Source organism: Leptonychotes weddellii, chromosome 10 (assembly GCF_054177405.1).
Source record: "Leptonychotes weddellii isolate Sample4059 chromosome 10, ASM5417740v2, whole genome shotgun sequence".
Taxonomy (NCBI): Eukaryota; Metazoa; Chordata; class Mammalia; order Carnivora; family Phocidae; genus Leptonychotes; species Leptonychotes weddellii.
Genome location: NC_138378.1, coordinates 80,510,514 through 80,526,484, shown reverse-complemented (window position 1 = coordinate 80,526,484; position 15,971 = coordinate 80,510,514).

Here is a 15,971-nt window from a genome sequence, read left to right as displayed (position 1 = left end):
GGTCCATATATACAATGGAATATTACTCAGCCATCAGAAAGGATGAATACCCAACTTTTACATCAGCATGGATGGGACTGGAGGAGATTATGCTAAGTGAAATAAGTCAAGCAGAGAAAGTCAATTATCATATGGTTTCACTTATTTGTGGAACATAAGGAATAGCATGGAGGACATTAGGAGAAGGAAGGGAAAAATGAAGGGGGGGGAATCGGAGGGAGAGATGAAGCATGAAAGACTATGGACTCTGAGAAACAAACTGAGGGTGTTAGAGGGGAGGGGAGTGGGGGGATGGTTTAGCCTGGTGATGGGTATTAAGGAGGGCACGTACTGCATGGAGCACCGGGTGTTATACAAAAACAATGAAGCATGGATCACTACATCAAAAACTAATGATGTACTGTATGGTGACTAACATAACATAATAAAACAAACTTTAAAAAAAAAATTGCTTCTGAAAACCCAAAGCATTACTCAATATCTTTGTATCAAATTTCATTCATGATCATTAATACTGATTCACTTCTCTGAAAGGTCCAATTGACATATAGGATTCATTTTCTGGCTCTCTGAAACAATACAGTACAAATGTATGCGTAGGTGAACCCATTAAATTCAGCCTTGGGCAGGAAGGACACCTTTAATTCAAAAAGCCCTAATGACTGTAGCTACAGTCTGTCTCCATTACCTTATGAGATTCCTGACACTTTTTTCTGGCTCCAGGCCATGGCTTTTTTGTGTCCCCCGCCCTTGATTTCTCAAGCAAACAAGTTTCTTTCCCCTGAACAACTTGCTGCACTGGTGCTGATCCTGCCTCAAAGGAGCTGAAGCTGTCTAGTTCAACAAACACCTCTATGAAAAGGAACTGCAGTTGGAAAACATAATAGACCCAGTTTTTTAAGTCATCAAGTTAGCACAGTCCAAAAATTGAGTAGATCCAATCAATTATGTCACTTGGGCTGACAAAAATTGCAGAATCAAGTGATTCAGATATTAATAACATCAGAATGAACTGCCATTGCTTGTTTGTGACTTTTCTATTGACAAGTCATTTAATTGTTATGTATTGCAACCAAAAAATGTGTCCTGTTAGGAAAAAAGTATTTTTCTGAACTGAACCAACACCAGTAGGGAGAATAAAATTTGACCCAGACTCTTCTCGAAAATCTGACATACCCACATGGAGCAGTTATTCTTGTTACTTCGTGTTTTGAATTTTCATTTCCCATACACCTTTTCTTTTGGATTTTGCCAACTAAGACATATTTGTCTTCTAATTTTCTTTTTAAAATATTTTAATAACAAAGTATGTGTATGCATGTGTCTCAGCAACTGAGATTATAATATAAACACATACCATGGTTTCAAATAATGTTTTTAAATGAAAAGCTTGAGACTTAAAATATATGGGAAAATTATTTGTTATGAGGGCAACACTTACTTCCTGCTCCTCACAATCCCAAGTAGAGGCTAAGATGAACTCTATCTTTTCTGTATTTCTTACCGCTGCTCACAGAAAATAAGTGAGCTACCTGATAAAGGAGTGACATCTTTAATTTATATTTCTCAATTGGGTGAAGTCAGTCTATTAAAACTTCATAAGCACTGGTGCTTCAGGCTACTTTTTTCTCTTTTCATTCAGGTTCTGGGTTAATGTGTCTGTTCTGAAATCTAAATTTTCCTTCAGATGTGAGGTCCCAAGTTCTAGAAGGAGGGCACAGGAGGGATGGGGAGTAGAAAGTATCAGCGAGCCCATTTGGTGACATATGTGAGACTTGTCTGCCAACCCAGATTATATCCATAATAAAGGTAACACTTAGGGGCATCTGGGTGACTCAGTTGAGCAACTGACTCTTGATTTCAGCTCAGGTCATGATCGAGCTCTGCCTCCAGCTCCTCGCTCAGCATGGAGTCTGCTTGTCCCTCTCTCTCTGCTCCTACTTCTGCTCACACTCTCTCTCTCTCTCTCAAATAAATGAACAAAATAAATAAATAAAGCTAACACTTAAATTTCCATCAGTCTGAGTATCTCTCTGTAAATTGGCTCCAAACTTGGGCAGAAAATAGGGACAACAACTATTGACAGCCTATAACCTCAATGGTCTCAAAATACTATGTTGATTATGCATTTCCTTGCCAACTGATGATAATGATTTTTGGTTATTTGTAGGGTCAGCTTTGTATAACTTCAGAACCAAAAAATCCACCCAGACAGGATGCAAATATTATCCACAAATAGACTGTTACTTTATTGCTTTTGGAACCCAGAGGGACCAACTTAGTTACGCAGGAATTTTTCCCTAGCTTTGTCCTACTTATTATTGACTATTTTTGATTACTGCCTTCTCTACCATTATTAGTTATCAGCATATTGCACATTTTTTTTCTGCAAAGGTATCCAGAAACAGCAAAGTGAGTCTTAACTTTGGACTTATATTTTGTTTGCATTTTAAACTTTTTGATAGGATAATGTTAACATACCACTGCTGATAAGCTCAGGTTTATCTCATAGTCTATGATATTTTTTCTTCAGTTAAAACACAGTTTGTCTGTGATGTAAATATACAAAATAAGGTATATGGAAACACTCAGCATTTTTATTCAATACCAATTTCACTGAGTGACCCTACACATGAGACATTGGCTTTAAGGTTGCTCAGCACAGAAAATATAAAGCATTTCATAATGACTAAACTAAGTTTTTACTCTACAATAATTGTTTTGCTATTTAGAGCAGGCATATCCTAAGATGAGCATTTTTCTGTCACTGTTTCTGTTTGCCACTTTTTATTTTAAGTTAGAGCCAAATCTTTTATGAATATGAAACTGTTTCAAGAATTGGACAATTGAGCTCAAAAGGTTCTGTCAACTGCTTTCCTCAAACTTATTTTCCTGACCAAAAAAAAAACAAAAACAAAAACACAATTTATATCTAATAGAAATATCCATTTCCTCTCACAAACCAACCATGCAAGGTTAAGCCTGATGAATATAGAAAAACATAGGATGAAATCAGCTATTCAGACTTAAAGTGTTAGCAGCAGTATATAGATAGCATGTTAGGAAATAGGAAAGAGTTATAAAAGGTTTTTTCAGGGAGGGTAGGTAACAGAATAAGTCTTTTGTTTTATAAAATTGCTTATTTTAAGGAAAATTCTAGCACAATCCATAAGCTACATTGTTAAAATGGGTAAACAATATTCCTAATATTCTCTGTGATAGATACCTGCCAACTCTGTCATAACTCAAAGGATAGTTAAATAGATACTCAAAGGTAGATAAATAGGTAGAAATTTTTATAGGTATCACTCACTATATGCTATTTTGATAAATAGTATTTATTATAATTTTATTGGAATTTAACAGAAGAAAAAAACTGCAGGGAATCTGAGGTAAAACTGAATGATTCAATGATTTATTTTTTTCAATTTGTCTTCACTCAAAAGTGAAAACTGAGAGGATTTTGCGATGGGTTGAGGGTTGCATATGTGAGAAAAAAGAAAAAGGAATGTTAAAATCTTCATATTTCTGGGGCGCCTGGGTGGCTCAGTTGGTTAAGCGACTGCCTTCGGCTCAGGTCATGATCCTGGAGTCCCGGGATCAAGTCCCACATCGGGCTCCCTGCTCAGCAGGGGGTCTGCTTCTCCCTCTGTCCTCTTCCCTCTCGTGCTCTCTGTCTCTCATTCTCTCTCTCTCAAATAAATAAATAAAATCTTTAAAAAAAAAAAATCTTCATATTTCTGATTTGAGCAGTATGGGTAAAGACACCATTTACAAGTCAGGAAAAATGGGAAAAGTAGTATTGTTTGCTTGGTGGTAGGACTTTGGAACATATGAGTTCCTCTGTATATATGTTAAATTTGTGATGCCCATTGGATAGAAAAGTGAGATGTGAGGCAGGCAGCTGTATATATGGATTTAGTACTCAGTAGACTGGTTATAATTGACAGACATAAGATCAAGAATCATCATTAATATGATACATCTTAATCAGTTTGGACTGCTATCACAGAATATCTTATACTGGGTGCCTTATAACAACAAACTTTTTCTCACAGTTCTGGATGCTGAAAAGTCCAAGATCAAGACATTGGGAGACAGCATCTGTTGGAGCGCACTTCCTGTTTCATAGACATCTGTCTTTTCACTTTGTCCTCACATGATGGAGAGAGTGAGAGCTCTCTGGGATTCCTTTTATCAGGGCATTAATCCCATTCATTAGTGCTTCACCCTCAAGACACAATCACTTCTCAAAGGCCCCACCTCCTCATACCATCACACTGGGAGTTAGTCAACATATGAATCTGGGGGAACAAACATTTAGTCCATAACATTATCTGAATATAGTATTTAAATGCATAGAACTACATATCATCCAGAGAGCATGCATAGAAAAGAAAAAAAAAAGTAGTTAAATATTTATGGAATATTTATTATAAGTTAGGTACTGTTTAAAACACTTTACTTGCATTAACTCACTAAATCCTCATAGTAACACTATATAGTATGTTACTCTTATCATTCCAGTTTTAATAATGAACACTCTGAGGCAAAGAGAAGTAATATGCCCAGGGGCATAGAGATAATTAATCACATTTGTGGAATAAAGAAAATTAAAGAGTAGAGAAGAAAAGGGGTAAGGAGAGAAGGAAAGGAAGAAGAGGAAAGAAGTTGGTGGGGGCAGGGAGGGAAGATGAAGAGTGACACTAGAAATGGGGACACTTAAATATGTCACATAGTTTTCTTCAAAAAGTATGTTATCAAAAGTCACCAGAGGAATGTAGTATGATTTCCAAACAATACTGACTTTGCAGTTTGCAGTCATGATTTTAGAGTGAAACCAGTTGTGTTATTTTCTCCTTCAGAGTCCAGCTTCTCTATTATAGGTTCAAAAAAGACAATTTGGGTAAAAGATGTTGGGAATTGACCAAGCAAGTAGGACAGAAGTATACAACCCCAATTTTGCTTTTATGGCATCAATTTTACTTTTAATAATAATGGAATCTAAGTCAGTAAGGAAGACAGAAAAGAGAAATGTCAAGCATGTTGTATGATTCAATTATACTGGTATTTAACACACACACACAAGGTCAGGTCTTGAGGAGAAGAAGGAAAAATAAATATTTTTGTCTACATGCTCTCCCACATTCCATAGTTTTCTAATTCATCCAAGTCATTGGATAATTACACTTACCCACACACTTCTATTGTGTACTTAGGGGGACAAAAAGGAGGCTTGTTAAAAAAAAAAAAAGACAAGAGGAGGAATCTGGGTCAGTTGAAACTTGGGAAAGGATTTAATAAAAGAATTTGGGGCAAAGGGGAAAAATGATTTTTTTTTTATCCTTTGTACCCTTTCTATTTCAACCACTCTAAGCAGTTTTTGTTTACTCTTCTAGTCTTCATAATATGAAATTTCACTTTATCAAAGTATAATTTCTTTATGGTATACAAATTGAGCATCAACAATAAAGTGTTGCAGGAAGGATGCATTTTCTATCCATACATGGTTACTATGGCGGGTCAATGGAGTCAAAAACAGGCAAAAGGATTTTACATAAGGTTGAGCACAGTAGAATATATACTTTAATGTGAAAAAAGAAATTCCTCTGTATATTGAATGCTCATAATTCCTTTTTAAAATATATCCACATTTTGGGGCACTTGGGTGGCTCAGTCAGTTAAGCGTCTGACTTCACCTCAGGTCATGATCCCGGGGTCCTGGGGGCTCAATCCAGGTTGGTTGGTTAGGCTACCTGCCCAGAAGGGAGTCTGCTTGTCTCTCTCCCTCTGTACAGTACCCCCTCTCTGCTCTTCCTCTCAAATAAATAAATAAAATCTAAAAAAACAAATACATAAAAATAAAATATATCCACATTCCAGTAGAATAACTGCCTCCAAGAATTTAGAGGCTTTCTACTTGGTTTCTATACCCAGAATTCCTATTAACTTTCTCTCTTATTATTTTCTCCCCTTAAGGAATATTATCTTCTGAAGATATTTAATAGCCACCAACTTTGAATCAATTATGTCTAGATACATGATTTCCCCCCAAGTCTCTTTTTTCCCAGCTTGGTTTCAATGAGAATCAAAAAATGCACAACACATATGTCAGTCAAAAGACTTTTATTCAGAGTCCAGAAAGAAACACTGCTACTCAATATTGAGAAAACAAAAAACCCCACCAAAAACGGGCAAAGGATTTGAAAAGACATTTAACGAAAGAAGATACACAAATGACCAATAGCACTTTAAAAAGAGGCAGAACATCATTAATTGTCAGGGAAATGCAAATTAAAACCACATAATATATAACTATGCACCTATTCCAATGAAAACACCAAGTGTTGGCAAGGATGTGGAGTAACTAGACTACTCACACATTGCTGATGGGAATAAACAATGATACGGCCACTTTGAATAATGAGTTGTTGGTTTCAACAAAAAATACACCCACAGGAAGATCTGTACACGAATGTTCCTAGCAGTTTAGCCCAAAACTGGAAACAGCCTAAATGTCTTCCAATAGGTGAATAGAAAAAGAAATCGTGGTATATCTCTAATGAACTGACCACTTACTTACTACTTAGCTGCAAAAAGAAATACACTATTCATATGCACAGTAACATGGAGAAGGCTCAAAATCATGCCGAGTGAAAGCAGCAAGGCAAAATTGAGTGCATGCTGTATGATGCCATTTATATAAAGTCCGAGAAAAATGCAAACTGATCCATACTGACAGCAAACAAATCAGTGGTTGCCTGGGGATGGAGGTTAGAAGGGAAGACGGATTGCCAAGGGGCACGAGGAAACTGGGGGATAAGGAAAATGTTCATTATCTTGACTGTGGTGACGTAAATAAATCGAAAACTGATTGAATTGAAGACGTGAAATATGTTCGACTTGTTTTATTTTTCTATACCTAAATTATGTAAAAAAAAAAAAAGTCAAAGAATGCCCTCCCTTGCCTCATTTGTTTTGTAAATGCTATCATCTTTATGAAGCCTCCTCTCTAAATGTCCCAAATGTTTTTTGTCACTCTCTCTTCTACAACTGCATGACTACCTTCAACTCTATCATAGAAATTATCACATAGTAATATAATTGGTTTCAGGGAAAAATAGCTTTAAAGTGACATCTAAAATTTTTGCCTAGATATTGTCTTATTAAATTTACTACCTATGCTCACGTTGATATTTGTAATTATATCAACATAGCTGTTTCCCCAGTCCCCGTTAGATGGTAGGATCCTTGAAAAAACCATCTCTAATTAGTTATCTGCAGCGCGCTGATAGTCACACAGTAGGTATGCAATCAACACCTGTGGTATGAATAGCTAATGCTCATGACATTTGCTCTGCTGTATGGAGTTTTCTGATATGTTTCTGGGCTCTTGACTCTGTCCTCTACCGCTGAGATTGCTTTATAATTGAGGTGTTGGTTTTGACAATTTTCATGACCCATAAAATTTACAATTCCCTGGGAAACATTCAGAAGAAATGATATGGGGGAATTATTTCATCCAGCACCTTCAGTGTTTATATGATAGGTTTTTATCTGTTGCGATACTCATCTTCTGTGAAAAAAAAAATCTTAAGTTTTCTGTTTGTTTACAAAAATCATCTTGTATTGTCCTCAATTGCGGTTATTTCTGATTCTGCCTTCTGAACTGCAGTATTTACACACATAATCTCTATTCAAAAGAATACAGCACACTTTTAAAGCCATTATCTACCACTGGAGGTGTGTTTATTATTGCTTTCTGTGCCTCTATTGTCTTCTCAACTAGGAATCCATAACACAAAATCCTGCAAAGCTTTTGTCAGAAATGTCATAAAAGAATATGTTACTAGAGGAGATGTGAAAATTCCATTTGGGCTTATTTACCAATTGAGAGAGATAGTCAAGGTTGGGACAATATTATCAGCAAGGACTGCACTGCAAATGGTAATAGGGATTTTTTATTAGCTCTTTCTTCAAGAAGAGAGAAATCTAATAGAAAACATTTTTGCAAGATAAGTGCATAAATAACCAGTTTTGTGCTAGGTTTTCCACTGCTATTGCAATGTTGCCCATTAAGTGTGTTTATGGAGTACTTAGTGACAAGAAAATTGTTTGATGGACATATCCCCCATAATGAGATTTTTCTGAAATTGTAGTTTTATTTTAAGTAAAAGTCTGGAAATGTCCACAATAATATTTCCAGACAAAAGGAGTGGACCCCGGGGAATTAATGTAGACTCATTTCACCTTTAACATCCTGGGAAGTAAGAACATTTTTGAAGGGAAAAAAATATACAATCCCACACTAATAACCATTTTTATTTAGAGAAATACATATATAGAATATGGACAGATAAAGCTTCCAAAGGTTCTTAGGCTACCTCGTTGAAGCATTTAAAATTCCTTGTTTTATGGTAAATGTTAAGTGGAGGCTTGAACATAGATATCTATTCATATATCCTAAATCCTAACTGAAATGACCAAAAGATGTATAAAAATAGGGGAAGTCTTCATCACATATTCAGTAAATGCCAGTCTAAATCTGCTTCTACCTCTCAAAAGAAATTGATCTTGTCAAAGTCACAAAGGACATGACTTCCAAGAATCTAGGCTGAACAACCACTTTCTTTCCAGCAATCCTGCAGCTCTAGACACAGCTGACTCTTCCTCTTCTTCTCTCTTGCTTTTTCATTATGTTCTTTTCGGTCTTCTTTGCAGCTACTTTTCTTTCAAACTCCGATGTTGGAATGTCCCTGGGCTCAGGTCCTGATACAGACAGAATGTCTGTGTCCCCCCCAAAACCCACAAAACTCTTGTCGAAAGCTAATCCCTGATGTGATAGTATTTGGAGGTGGAGCCTATGAGAGGTGATTAGGTCATGAGGGTGCAGCTCTCATGACTGGGGGATTATATTGCCCTTGTAAAAGAAACCCCAGAGGGTTGTCTCATCCCTCCCACCACGTAAGGACACTGAAAGAAAAGCCATCTATGATCCAGGAAGTGGGGTGTCACCAGACACCAAATCTGCCGGTGCCTTGACCTTGGACTTTCCAGCCGCGAGAATTGTGAGAAATCAATTTCTGTTTATAAGCAACCTAGTCTATGGTATTCTATCATAACAACTCAAACTGATTAAAAAGAGTTCCTTACCCATTAATTTTTCCCTGTACACACGTTTATGAGATGATTTCATCCAATGCCTTGGCTTTATATAATATCTATTTGCTGATGAATTTCAAATCCGTATGTTAAAATATGACCTCAAACTTGTATCTCCAACCATCTACACAACATATCCACTAAGATATTGAATTAGTTGTCTTATGCTAAGTAACCAACAACCCCCAAGTCTCAGCACATTATACCAAAGGTTTATTTACACCCTCAAAAAATGCTGCCTCTTTGTCATCTGAAGAGTTCGGATGGGTGTTTTTCATCCCTGAATCAAGTCTGAAGGGATAACCTCCATCTGGGATATGCTGCTTTCATGTCCTTCTACCCACATTTCATCAACCAAAGCAGATCATATGGCCAAACATGATATCAATGGGGCAGGAGAACATAATCTTCCCACACAGAGAGACAGCAAATAGTTGAGAACAATTAATACACTTTGGCACAAATGTCTGATAAGAATCTCAAAGTTCACATGTCCAAAATTTAAATATTTACTTTTCTGGTTTCAGAAGACATGGTCCCCTCTGATTCTTCCCTCTCACCAAATGCTATCTCCATCTATCTACTTGACCCAGCAAGAGATTTAGAAGCAGTGATTCATTCATTTCCCTCTGCCCATCATCCAATCCATCATTACATCTTACTGATTCTATAGACATATGAAAAATCCAATTGTCTCTCACTGTTATCATATTAGTGTAAAACACCACCCCTTCTCTCCTGGACAAAGGCTGAAGATCCCCCAACATGTCCTCCTATAATCCATTTACCATACAACAGCCAGTGTTTTCTCTTTGAAATATAAATTGGATGACATCACATCAATATTTAAAATCCTTCAGTCACTTCCTATCACAGTATAAGAACATCCAACTCCTTACAGCTGAGTACAAGGCCCTGTGTGACTTGACTCATCAACCTTGCTAACCTCAAGTGGAGCCATTCTGTTTGCCACCATGCTCCCTTTATACCCTGGAACCTAAAGCACAACAAAGTCTTTCCCACCCTGGCAACATGCAAATGTTGATAATCTGCTCTAGCATCTGGACTACCCTCCCAGCCTACAGTTCTCAGATGCAATTTCACCTTAAAGAGGCTTTCTCTGACCATCTTACCCCAATAAGAAATTCAAACCCCCACCCTTGTATCGATCTATCCTCTATAACAGCAAAGTATTTATGTTACTTATACAAGTATCATTTTCATATTTATGTAGTTGTACTAGTTTTTTGTTTGTTTCCAATACTGTAGTCTAAACTTCATGAGGACACTGTTGCTCTTAGTGCTCTCGAGGACCAGCCATCAAGTAGCTAATCAATACACATTTGTTAAATAAATGACATGATTTTCCAAATATCTTTGAAGAAGTTCTGCAGATGCAACCTAGGTGAAGGAAGAAACCAAATACTAACCTAAAACTCTCACTGGTGGGGAAAAATGTGTTTTCTTAGGAAGTGGAGAAGTCTGGCAGATACCCCAGTGAGAGACCCAGGTTCAAGGTAAGAGAGAGGCTTTGCAGAAAAGGTAAAAACATATAAATTACTCTTTTTATCTCTCTATTATAGTCATTCAGAAAGAAATGTAAGTCAGGAATCTGGAGGGAAAGTAAAGCACAGCTCAGCGGAGAGTCTGCTTCTCCCTCCCCCTTTGCCCCTCCACCTGTGCTCACTCATTCACTCTCTCTCTTTCTCTCACTCTCTCAAATAAATTGAAAAAAAAAAGTCAATCTTTCCTCTTACCCTCCTTTCTTTCTTTTCTTCCTCTCTCATTCCTTCCTCCCTTTCCCTCCTGTTGTTCTTATTTAAAAAGAAAACAAAATCAGGCTATTAAATGCAAACATGGTTGCATTAAAAACATTTGGATGTGGAGTTGTCTCATTAACATGATTTTTTACATAGTTTATAATTCACATTGTGTCTTCCTCTTTAACCCAAGAATTTTATTTTGTTTTGTATTCTTTTTGTGGGGAAAGTATTTACAAGTTTCTGAGTAAACTATGGTATATAGCTGTGTCATTCTTTTTATATTTATTTGCATTTTCCCAAGAAGATGTGGGCTGTACAATTTTGACTTTTAGAATTTACTAAGGGTATAGTGTTTACTAAAAAGAAACCAAAGGCATGTACAGCATTATGTACTTTTTAATAACTAACTACTTATTCAATTTTTGCCCTTTGGATATTTTTAAGACTGAAGGTTCAGTATAAAATTCACATTTTTGGGGCGCCTGGGTGGCTCAGTCATTAAGCGTCTGCCTTTGGCTCAGATCATGATTCCAGGTCCTGGGATCGAGCCCCGCATCGGGCTCCCTGCTCGGCAAGAAGCCTGCTTCTCCCTCTCCCACTCCTACTGCTTGTATTCCCTCTCTTGCTGTGTCTCTCTCTGTCAAATAAATAAATAAAATCTTTAAAAAAAAATAAAAAAATAAAATAAAATTCACATTTTTCTCTATGTCTCTAGCAACTTTTCTTTCCATTTTATATGCATTTTGTTTTGAAAAACAGCAAAAATATATAAAATAGATTATAGCCCAATACTTCTATCTCTGCCATCATTCTGAATTACTAGTTGTTCATCTTTGTCATCTTTGCTGCAAATCTTTTTTTAAAGAAATAAAACATTTCAGAAAAAGATAAATCTCTCTTTAGCCGCCCACCTTTGCTTCCACCTCTCACCACCTGCTCAGTCCCTTCCCCAGCTGCCCTCCTCCACTCAACCACTGTCATCATTTTGGTACATATTCTGCAAGATGTTTTTAAAAATATTTATTCATACATATACATCTTCCTACAAAGATGGATGAATGCTTTAGATTTACATAAATAACACACTCAATGTATCATTCTGCACCTTGTTTTTACCTAGTTTTATATTTCTGAGTTCTACTTATGTTTTAATATACATAGGTCTTATTCATCATTTTAACTTTGTGTAACATTTTCTAACTTTTTTCACTTGTTCACTGTGAAAGTGGAAAACTCAATTGCCTCATACCACTTCTTTCTCAAACACCTAACACTTTTTCTCTTATTCTCATTTATTGAAAATTGAAACAGTGAGGTAAGATCCTCCATAAGGTTCCACCACAATGACCTACCTATCAGCACCCATAGATCTATGCTCAGTCTTCCTCTTGTGCAGTGAATGGACTGCCCACAAGCCTACTGAAGACCAGTTCCTACACACACACACACACACACACTAAGTTGTATCTACTTTTGCCCTACCAGGAACATTTATTCTATTATCTCCCCCTCTCTCTTGCATCACTGGTTTCCCCTCCTCTCCACAAGTTATCACATAAGCCCTCTTTTGATCTCATGTTACCTTCCTGCTACCTCATTCTTCTAATCTCATTTCCAGTAGAATTCTTAAAAATAGTTATGGACATTTTTGTATCCATTCCAAGAAATTCCTCATGTGGCATATCACTAGCTAGAAGCCCCTTAGTTCACTCGTGCCTTTCCTGCAATACAGTCTGCATACATTTCCCTAACAATTTTTGGCACACTGACAGCATACTTCTTTACCTGTTCCTTGGGATGAAAGTTTCTTGTTATTTTTATATTCCTTTGGGTCATTTTCAATGCTCAACCTATCATTAACAAGAAGTTTAATGTTAGTTTGAAAAATGCAAGGTGTATAAATTGAAGCTTAAACAAGCTAATAACCTTGAAGAATTGAAATGGAAATGTTTTGCACTATGTGATTTTAGTGCTCAGAATTTGCTGGCAAAATCTGAAGTATCAGTGGCAATTAATGTAATGCCTTAGATGAAAGAGATATTTGGTTAAGGGAAATGGATATTATTTACCATGACTGCCCACTCATAAGTCAGGAGAAAACAAAAGTTCTATTCGGTGTCCTTTCATCTCAGCTATTTGCTACAGTGTCCAAATCCCCAGAATAATTTGCCCAAGGCATAGTTTTCATTAAGCATGGCTCTAACAAGAAAGACTACTTCTAGTACAGAAAATATACTTAGGAAGGTAAATTAAATTCACAGAATTTAAAATAGTGTGACAACTATTTTCTTCTTTTCCGTCTGACCTCCTAAGTAACCAGTTTCACAAGAGTCCTACAATTTGGAGAAGAGAATTATTGCTATCTGTCAAACTTCTAACAAGTCCCTCACCATACTTCTGCTAACAGTATTCTATTTGCTTGCCTACTTTTAACAAACATCACCACTCATTCCTTTCCTTTTTCAAAAATTATTTTCTTTGGAATATTACTTTTAAAAATGTCACCAAAAACTATGAAGTAAGATGACCTTTGCAATCATCAAACTTGGTCTTGATCTTAGTCCTCTCTCTTGTAATTCAATTCAAATTGATTAATCCATTTCCATTCAACAGTGTTTGCTGGATGGTTGCTATATACCAAGCAATGGGATCTAGAATACACATAAACTTTTTCCTTATGGAGTTGTTTTATGGAGTTTAATTATTCATGAAATTATTACAAATGGAATACAGGTTATGGAAGGTTATCTAATATGGAAGCATATGGGAAGTAGGTGATGGAATAACTTCCTGAGAAACTAACATTTAAGCTGAAATTGGAAGAAAATGTGGGAATTAGCCAAGCAGGGAGGAGTTGCAGGCATCCGCAGCAGGATCTGACAAAAACCAATACATTTAAGGAACTAAATTAAATTAGCATGTCTGGCAAAAGCAGCAATGGGGCATTTTATATGAACCTAAGGAGAAAGACAAGAAGATATTACAAATTGGCTTTGCAACCATGTGTGAAGAGGTGAATAAAATCCTATTTAACTAGTACCAGAGTGTCTTCTGGGAAAGGAACCCTCTTTGTCTGGAGAAGACGCTTGCTTAGTTAGTTGGTATGGAGATGGAGCCACTAAAGGCAGAGGTACTCCCAGTTCTGCTCCACCTGAGAGAAAGTAATGGTTGGGCTATTTTTACTCCCCACCCCCCTCTGGTAGAATGGGAAAGAGATGAGAAGAAAGGCATAGAGAAGTAAGAGAGGACAAAGTGTCTTATGTTACATTTCCCAAAAGCAGGCTCTTGATGTGGTCTTAGACATGGAAGTTTATTTGGGAGGTGATCTCAGGAAGCAGAGTGAAGGAGTAGAGATGGTGAGATTAGGGAAGGAAGGAAAGCAAAAAAAAAAAAAAGAGAGAGAGTATTAACCTGGTAATTATGATGGGTAGCCATATTCTATCCTGCCTGGATTATCTGAGAAACCTTGAAGAATCCACCTCAGATGATCTCTGTTCAAAGTTTCCCTCAAGAGGGCCAACATCCCAAAGATGGTGGAGTACGAGGATCCTAGGCTTACCTTATCCCATGGATAAAACTAAATATAACTCACATCAGTATAAGTAACCCAGAAAATGACTCCAAGCTTGACAGAACAGACTCTCCACAGTGAAATGTAGGGAAGAGGCCACATCAAAGAGGGTAGGAAGGCTGCAGATGAGGTCAGAAGTCAAACTGACCCTTGGGACTGTCCACAGGAGGAAGGGACACAAAGAGGGGAGAGGAGTAGACCCCACAGCCAGCCCCCCAAGGCATAGGAGGCCCACACTGGGAAGACAAACCCCCATAACATTTGGCTTTGAAAACCAGAGGGGCTTAACTTCTTGAGTTCTTACAATCAGCGGAGCTTAACAATGGGACTTTAAAAATCAGGAGGCTAGGCTCTGGGAGACCCAGAGGCTATGGAAAACTGAGACCCCACCCTTGATGAGCGAGCACAACAAACAGCCCTGCTGAGGTCCAGCACAGGAGCAGCAGTTTGAAAGATGCCTGAGGTGTATGAGAGGGACATTTGCTTGCTAACCTCAGGGCTTGTCCTAGAGGGGCAGGGATCTTTGGGAGACTTCTCCAAGAAAAAGGAGCTTCTGGGTGCCATTTCCTTCTAAACCCTCAAGCCTGGCTACATGGACACCTGCAGGAAAAAGCACATTGTGGACACTCTCCACCTAGCTTGCTAACAGTGTGCCCTGCCCCCACACATATCTGTGGACCACCCCTCCAACCTGGCCTCCTCCCACAACAGACCTGCACAAACCTTGCTAACACTGCATGCCCCACCCCAACAGTGTTCTCCAGCTGACTAACCCCCTCCAACACACCCTCAGTAGGAGGCCATCCAAAGTGGTGCCAAAAGCATTGCTGTGCATAAGCAACCCCAATAGGGGTTGCACCCACCCCAAATTGGCTCCTGCCCCAGGGAGAGGGGCAGATAACCACAGACCCCAGTTCAACACAGTCCCAGCAGTGGACTGGGGGCAAACATCTTCTCTGACTGCAAGCCTTGCCCACCAATGAAATCTTCTCAGAAGACAACACAGGGAGAGCACTCTGCAGTTCAGTGCTACCACAGCTCTGGCAAATGCCTGGTCTGACCTCACTCAAGCCTAAGGTGGCCCTAGACTGGCCCACTGATAACACAGGGACCAAACCCAGCCCCAAATAGGCAGACCACTGCAGGCAACTGGACTGAAGGCAAACATAGCTCAGCCACAACAGTAGGGTGCATGCAACACACAGAGGAGACACCCGGGTTCTGGCAAATAGGGGACATTGCAGTGCAGGGCAGTACAGGATCTCTTCTTTAGCAGGAGATGTAGCTGACTTTCCAAACACATAGAAACAGACACAGAGAGTCAGACAAAAGGAGGAGACAGAGGAATATGTCCCAAAATCACAGCAAGAGAGCTAAAGGAGACAGAGATAAGTAATATGCCTGAGAGCATATTTAAAGTAATGTTCATAAAGATACTGCCTGGACTTGAGAAGAGTGGAGGACCTCAGTGAGAC